Consider the following 6,643-nt stretch of genomic DNA (forward strand, 5'->3'; position numbering starts at 1 on the left):
TTCCTTCGCCATTCCCATCCTTTGGGATATCCACCATGTATATGTCATATGATGAGGTGGCTTTCCAGTGCCCGGTAGGCGCTGGTTCTTGGTCGTCTCCGGCATCGTCGTCCATACCGTCGATGTCTTCGGAGTCGTAGTCTAGCATGTCGGTTAGATCGTCGACAGTGGCTACTAAGTGGGTGGTGGGTGGGCTTTGAATTTCTTCGTCGTCCGCATCCCAACCGTCCTGACCGCAGTCCGGCCAGGGCTCTCCTGATAACGAGAGATACTTTAGCGAACTCAAGATGTCGCCGAAAGGTGAGTGTTGAAAGATGTCCGCAGCGGTGAACTCCATGACCGGCGCCCAATCGGATTCGATTGGAGGGGGCGCGGGAGGTTCGGAGTCCGGCAAGGAGTATGGCGCCTCGGAGTCACGAGCTTCATGAGGGACAAGGTCAGTGTTTGGCTCTATCGTCGTAGAGGTTGCAGCCCCTGAGGCGGTGTCTAGCCATCCGTCCTCGATCTGCGCAGCCGGCTCCGAATTGAAGATCGGAGCGGGCTCGAGTGCGGCCTCCAGGGTACTGTCCGGCTGCAGAGCTAAATCATGCCCGTCGTGAAAGTGCGGCGCGCTTGGCTGTGGCTCGAATCCATCGAAGATCAAGTCCCCGCGGATGTCAGCCGTGAAGTTCAAACTTCCAAATCTGACCTGACGGCCAGGGGCGTAGCTTTCGATCTACTCCAGATGGCCAAGCGAGTTGGCCCGCAGTGCAAAGCCGCCGAATACGAAGATCTGTCCAGGGAGGAAGGTCTCACCCTGGACTGCATCGTTGTTGATGATTGAAAAAGCCATCGAGCCTATCGGTGACGACACAGAGGAACTCTCAATGAAAGCACCAATGTCGGTGTCAAAACCGGCGGATCTCGGGTAGGGGGTCCCGAACTATGCGTCTAGGCGAATGGTAACAGGAGACAAGGGACACGATGTTTTACCCAGGTTCGGGCCCTCTTGATGGAGGTAAAACCCTACGTCCTGCTTGATTAATATTGATGATGTGTGTTACAAGAGTAGATCTACCACGAGATCAAGGAGGCTAAACCCTAGAAGCTAGGCTATGGTATGATTGTTGTTCGTCCTACGGACTAAAGCCATCCAGTTTATATAGACACCGGAGAGGGCTAGGGTTACACAAAGTTGGTTACAATGGTAGGAGATCTACATATCCGTATCGCCAAGCTTGCCTTCCACACCAAGGGAAGTCCCATCCGGACACGGGACGAAGTCTTCAATCTTGTATCTTCATAGTCTTGGAGTCCGGCCAATGATGATAGTTCGGCTATCCGGACACCCCCTAGTCCAGGACTCCCTCAACCACCATCACAGGTTGCTCTAACTTTGCAGTGTGATATGTGGTTGCATGTTGCATACAGTGTCTAGCTTGTAATGCTTCTAATTAGGGTAAATTGCATCTGCTTAGTTTACACACTATACCTGTGAATATGACATGCCTTCCTATTTTTGGTACACACTACATCTATGTGTTAACCTTGTTCTTACATGAAACTACCTCTCTTCTGTATCCTGCATCAATCACTTACGATGAGTCACCTTTTATTCGTTGCATATTGCATATTATTTCTAGCCTGTTGCCATGTATTGCTTCTAATTTGGTCAAATACATTTGTTAGGGCACCCTTTTAATTTGGCAGAGTGATATTGGTTTCATCTTTCATATGGTTTCTAGATTGCATTGATTCTAACAAGTTCAAGCACCTTGTGCTTAGTTTACACTATATACATCATACATGTCAATATGTCACGCCGTCCTGTTTTTCATACATATTCCATCCTCCTATCATGCGGCTGCCTTACATGAAAGTAGTGTTCGTCAGTATCATGCATCAATGAGTTCTGAAGAGCAAATTTTATTCCTTTTTCTTGTGGGTTTGACTTGACAAGGCAAAATCAAGAAAGAGGAAGGAAAAGAGGAAGGAAGGCGATGATGGTGGTCCTCTGCAGCAACGTAAACGGAGCATTTGTACCGATTCTTCTTGTACTGATAGTGCATTACAAGGTCCAAGTCTCCGCTCCCCTACTCCACCATCCAAGGTGCTTGCTCTAACTTGGCAGTGTGATATCTGGTTGCATGTTGCATATGGTGTCTAGCTCATATTGCTCCTAATTAGTGTAAACTGCATCTGCTTAGCTTACACATGATACATGTGAATATGACACGCTTTCCTATTTTTGGTACATACTATATCTGTCTATCACACCATATTCTTACATGAAACTACTCTTCTTGTGTATCCTGCATCAGTCACTTATGATGGGACACCTTTAAGTTGGCAGTGTGATATTGGTTTGCGTCTTGAATATGATTTCTAGCATGTATTGCTTCTAGTTTGATGAACGCCACCTATGATGAGACAGTTTTAACTTGGCAGAGTGATATTGATTGCACCTTCCATATGGTGTCTTGAAGTGTTTCTAATTTGTTGAAGTGCCTTCTGCTTAGTTACCACATCATAGGTGTGAATATGTCAAGCCGTCCATTTTTTCGTACATATTCCATCCTCGTATCATGACTTTGCCTTTCATCAGAGTAGTGTTTGTTAGTATCATGCATGAATGGGTTCTGAAGAGCGAATTATATTCCTTTTTCTTGCGGTATGACCTCACAATGCAAAATCAATAAAGCTGAAGGAAATTGGCAAGGCATTGGATGATGGTGGTCCTTCCGAGCAACTGAAACGGAGGTTCTCTACAGATTCTACTCCGCCATCCTCCCAACAAGATTTGCAAGACAACGCAAGGCTAGACAGTCAACGTAGTTGTGTAGATGATGAGCACATCTCCCCTACTCCACCATCACAGGTGCTTGCTCTAACTTGGCACTATTATATGTGGTTGCATGTTGCGTATGATGTCTAGCTTGTATGCCTCTAACTTTGTTGAATTGCATCTGCTTACTTTACACATAATGCCTGTGAATATGACATGTGTTCCTGTTTCTACATCAGACTACTGTTCTTGCATATCCCGCATCAGTCACTTATGATAAGGCACCTTTAAGTCGCCACTGTGATATTGGTTGTGTCTTTCATATGATTTCTATCATGTACTGCTTCTAATTTGTTGAAATGCCATACAGTTTGAACTTGGCAGAGTGATATTGGTTGCATCTTTCATATGGTGTCTAGCTGGCAGTGCTTCTAATTTGTTGAAATGCATTCTGCTTAGTTACCACATCATAGGTGTGAATATGTCATGCCATCCTGTTTTTCATACATATTCCATCCTCGCATCATGTGTTTGCATCATGTGTTTGCCTTTCATCCGAGTAGTGTTCATCAGTATCATGCATGAATGAGTTTTGAAGAGCGAATTTTATTCCTTTTTCTTATCGATTTGACTTCATAGTGAAAAATCATTACAGCTGAAGGAAATTAGTCCGGCAGTGGATGATGGTGGTCCTTAGGAGCAACTCAAACAGGGGGTCTCTACAGATTCTACTCCGCCATCCTCCCAACAAGATTCGCAACACAACACAAGGCTGGACAGTCAACGTAGCTGTGTAGATGATGAGCACATCTCCCCTACTCCACCATCACAGGTGCTTGCTCTAACTTGGCACTATTATATGTGGTTGCATGTTGCGTATGATGTCTAGCTTGTATTGCTTCTAACTTGAATTGCATCTGCTTACTTTCACATAATGCCTGTGAATATGACACATGTTCATGTTTCTAGAACATACATGTACATGATGAGCACATCTCCCCTACTCCACCATCACAGGTGCTTGCTCTTACTTGGAACTATTATATGTGGTTGTGTTTTCTGTATGATGTCTAGTTTGTATTGCTTCTGATTATGTTGAATTGCATCTGCGTAGCTTACAACTTATACCTGCAATGATCACTTACCCATAAGACACAGTTAACTTGGGACTATGATGTAGGTTGCATCTTGCATTGTCTTCTAGCTTGTATTGCTTCTAATTTCTTGAAAGGGCACTTACGACGAGACACTTTTTACCTGATAGAGTGATATTGGTTGCATGTTCATATGGTGCCTAGCTTTCATTTCTTCTAATTTCGTTGAAATGCCTTCCGCTTACTGTTTTTTCATACATATTCCATCCTCCTATCGTACGTGTGAATATGAAACGATGTCTTTTTTGTATATATTCCATCCTCCTATCATGCGCTTGCCTTACATCAAAGTAGTGTTCGTCTGTATCATGCATCAACCAGTTATGCAGAGCTAATTTTATTCATCTTCTTGTGGTTTTGACTTCATAAGGCAATATCAGAAAATAGGAAGGAAAAGAGTAAGTTAGGGGATGTTGGTGGTCCTCCGCACCGACGCAAACAGAGACTCTCTAGATTTGCCACTGCTACTGCTAATGAAGTTGAAGTCCCAAATCTACATGATGAGTTCATCTCCCGTACTCCACCATCGCAGGTGCTTGCTCTAAGTTGACAGTGTGATAATTGGTTTCATGTTGCATATGTTGTATAGCATATATTTATTCTATTTTAATTAAATTGCACCTGCTGAGTTTATACGTTATACATGTGCATATGACATGGCTTTTTGTGTCTAGAATACATTGCATCTATCTATCATACCATGTTCTTACATCAAAGTACTGCTATTGTGTATCCCGCATCAGTCACTCATGATTGGACGCTTTTAACATGGCAGTTTGATAGTGGTTGCATCTTGCATTGATTTCTACATTGTACTGCTTCTAATTTTTCAAATTGCCACTTATGACAAGACACTTTTAACTTGGCAGAGTAATATTGGTTGCATCTTTCATATGGTGTCTAGCTTGCATTACTTCTATTTTCTTGAAAATCCTTCTGCTTAGTTTGCAAATTGTAGCTGTGAATATGTCATGCCGTCCTATTTTTCTTACATATTCCATCCTCATACGGTTGTCTTACATCAAAGTATTGCTTGTCTGTATCATGCATCAATGAGTTCTGAAGAGTGGTTTTATTCTTTTGTGTTGTGGGTACAGCTTGACATGGAAAAGTCAAAAAAGAGCAAGGAAAATAATATAGTAGGGAGTGTTGTTACTCATCGAGTGAAACGGAAAAGGATCTGCCGTCGAGATTCTGCTGGTACTTATAGTGCAGTAGAAGGTCCAAGTCCACAGGCTAAATCTACAAACAAAGTATCACCTGCTCCACTAGCTGCAGCATCCGCTTCAACTGTACCAGCATCTCAACAAGTTACTCATTTGTTTGCTCCGGAACTGGCCAGTTCCCAAGCTGCCTTCACACCTAACACTACTTCCAAAGCACTGCTGACACAACAGGACTTGGCAAGATCAGACGAACCTCATGAGCATCAACACCAAGACGGTACCTGACCGAGTCAAGTTGCAGTTGCATGCTCCTTTATATGTACTCTCATAGTTTGATGTACACTTAACACTTTCCATATTCGTCATTGAACTAGCACCACGACGCAAGCGGAAACAGACATCAGGGATAATGCTTGACATATTAACAAAATCTAAAGGAGGAAGAATGGAGATCCATTTTGAGACAGGTTTAAAAAGGCCACGTGATGCTACAGAGTCAGCCAAGTTAGTATCAGAGGCAGCCATTGCCATTAGGTGTCATGCATATATCCTCCCAACGTGGATCCAGTATAGGAATGAGAAAGACAATACCTAGTTTAACACCTTCCTTAACCATTTATCCGTAAGTAATGTTATTCATCGCAATTAGTAATATTGTCTTGCTCTGTCCCATACTTTCTAGCTTCGTCCTAATAAGACTCACATTCTTTTTTCAACAGATGAGGTTCAAGTTGGATCCGAAAGATGATGCAACTAAATAAGCATGCACTCATCTTTTTCAGTCTGCTCTGCGACAGTATCAGTACCACCTTAGAAAATCTCACTTTAAAGGCAAGGCTAACAATGAAATCGCCCAAACATCTCTAGTGGAATATATTACAGATGAAGACTGGACAGCCCTCGTTAAACACTGGTCTGATCCAAAGTATCAGGGAGGCTATATGTATTTGATGAGACCACATATTGAACTTGTATTTATGTATGTGCCTTACAAGTGTATCTTCTTCTAGGCTAACTGTTTGAAGAAAAAAACCAACCGTTCTAAAGTGAAATTCCAACAGACAACAGGATCTCGTAGCTATATTGCACACTGCTAGGCTCTTGTAAATAGCTGCTACTTCCTTCTTTTTTTTGTGCCATATTATCGTATCTATATTGACTTGTTCCAAATATAGAGGAAAGCCCGTGCGGACCAAAAAGAACCTGAACCGAATGCAGTGCAAATCTTCAAGGATTGCCACACCAGCAAGATGAAGGGCATGAGCACACCAGTTCAAGCCGCTATTGTAAGTCCTTACTCCTCCTGCCTTGAACTGATTGGTACTATGATGTGTTCATTTAACTACTTGGTTTGCAGCCAATGTCAATTACTCTGTTCACTTTTATACACAGTTGTCTTAACGTATCATTTCACCTTACATGGTTTAAAAGAGATGAAAGATATTCTTTTGGTCTTGATCTGTAATCTAGTTGTTATGTTCACGTGCGCACACAATGATAAAATAGCCTGTTTGTTTTATATTTGTTCGCCCATAATATGAATGATGTCATACTATGTT

The sequence above is a fragment of the Triticum aestivum genome, chromosome 1B (genome assembly GCF_018294505.1).
Source record: "Triticum aestivum cultivar Chinese Spring chromosome 1B, IWGSC CS RefSeq v2.1, whole genome shotgun sequence".
Taxonomy (NCBI): Eukaryota; Viridiplantae; Streptophyta; class Magnoliopsida; order Poales; family Poaceae; genus Triticum; species Triticum aestivum.